Raw genomic sequence first — 2,262 nt, forward strand, 5'->3', positions numbered from 1 at the left:
CTGTTTTACTTTTCAAGCAAGCATTCGATCCATTTTATTAGAGAACCGAAAAATGTCGCTTGCATCCACCTAATTGCTCTTTCTGTGCGGGTCGTTAGCAAAGTGTTTAGTTTTAGTTTTAGATCATAAATTTGCTTAGTTAAGTATAGTGAGGGATGCAACTGGTTGGCAGTTTCTAATTTATAGAGTTCATTCTCAATTGCTCCTGGAGACGATCTCTCTTTTTTTGGGATGCTATCCTAATTAACACACCAGTGATATATTTTTTATGAACCATCTACACATTACCCATAGAAGTGTCAGGAGTGATATTAGAGAGGAAAAAGGCATTGAGCTCCTCTTCGACCAATAGTCGAGTCTGAGGATCGGACAGTAAGGATTCATTCAATCTCCATGTGTACAGACATGTATTCACTACGTCCAGTTTAAATACAGAGAGTACACTATCATGGTCAGACCATGAAGAGGGGACATGTCTGGAATACATTAGCGATGGTATATTCTCCGAGTTAGTGAGAATCCAGTCTATCCTGGAGTATGAATGATAAACCCTAGAAAAATAAGTGTAACCACTAGACTGTCCGTGGGATTCTCTCCACGTATCTACCAACTGATGGGCTTGGAGGATATTTTCAAGTAAAATTTTTATCCTTCCTTGACATATCAGGCCTCCTATCATTAGAGCTATCAAGGGTTGGGTTTAAAATCAAGTTGAAATCGCCCCCCCATATGATAGTATCATAGGGGACTGACCTTAGAGACTTTGCAATAGATTTAATCATTTTCATTTGTAATGTTGAAGGCGCATACACTCCTGTACCGTACCCCAAAGGATTATGTGTCTACCCTCAGTGTCCAGAGTCGCACCCTCCTGCAAAAATGGGAAAGAATTATGGAGGAAGATGGAGACTCCTCTCATTTTTTTAGCATGAGAGGCAAGGTAAAATCTAGAGTAGAGCTTATGAAAAAATTTGGGGGATAATTTATTGGAAAAATGAGTTTCCTGTAGAAATAACACATCAGGGGAATGTTTCTTTTTATCGGAGAATTGAACCCCCTAACATTATATGAAAGTGTCCTAAACATTTGGCTTGAATATATAGATTCTAATTAAGTCTCTAATGAAAATAACATCAGAGATGGATAGTTTCACGTCAATTACCCATCCAGGAGTATGCTTATAACACATCAGCACTCTTTTAGTGAAGGGGAGGGAGGGGAGGGAACAAAAACTATAACAACAAGAGAAATGGTCACAACCAATGACCAGTATGCGGGCTAAATTGTGCCAGCCCATTATTAATAGGGCCAGAAGCAACAGCAGCCCAAAATGGAGTGGCATATTTACTCCAAGGGCACAGCGCTCAATAACAGGAAAAGAGAAAACAATATTAAGTGTAAATTGTCAAGAATCACATCAAATAGTAATACTTATCAGAACAATGTCTCAGCATTTTGAATGTTCGATGAAACTGTTCCAGCACATTCGCCGGTAGCGGTCTTAAGAGATAGACTGTTTGCTGTGCTGCAGTTTATTGGGTCTGGTACGGCGAACTTCTATCCATTCTCTGCGAGGCTTCTGTCTTTGTGGTAAGGCCCCCAAGTCTGGGATCGGGATGCCAGCTTTTTCCAGTGTTTTTCTACCCTCTTCACAATTTCTTGGAGAGTAGGTGGAATTATTATGCGAGAAGATTAGAGCATGTGGGAATCCTCACCTGTATTTGATATTTGCTTTAATTAAGGCCATTGTTACGTCTTTCATGGCCTTTCTCCTCATTAGAGTCACCGGGCAGATGTCAGGGAACAAGGAAACAGCGTCCGGAATGCCTGGTAATTTGGTCAGTCTGCGAGCAGCGGATAATATCAGGTCTCTGGATTCTTCATGATGCATTTTGAGGACAACATCTCTTGGAGAGGTGTCAGGTTTGGGACCTCCCTGGGCCCTGTGGATTCTGGTTATTTTTAAAGAATTAGGGTCTGCCTGAGGTAAAAGGGTGCGGAAGAGGTTCGAGGCAACTTCCATTAGGTTGGAATTACTTTCCGGAAGTCCTTTAATTCTGATGTTACCTCGGGGCAAGTAGTTCTCCAAGTCTTCACACTTGAGCTCCAGAAACTCGAGTCTAGTGTCTTGTTCTTGTAGTTGTTCACTAATATGTTCAGTGGCATCAGCAGCGTCATCCATTTTTTTCTCCAAATCATTGGTCCTTCGGGCAATGTCTTGAATTTGTTGCGTGAAATTATCCACAGCAGATGATAACTCGG

This window comes from Dendrobates tinctorius, unplaced genomic scaffold, assembly GCF_039654945.1.
Source record: "Dendrobates tinctorius isolate UK_male_01 unplaced genomic scaffold, ASM3965494v1 ptg000039l, whole genome shotgun sequence".
NCBI classification, from domain to species: Eukaryota; Metazoa; Chordata; class Amphibia; order Anura; family Dendrobatidae; genus Dendrobates; species Dendrobates tinctorius.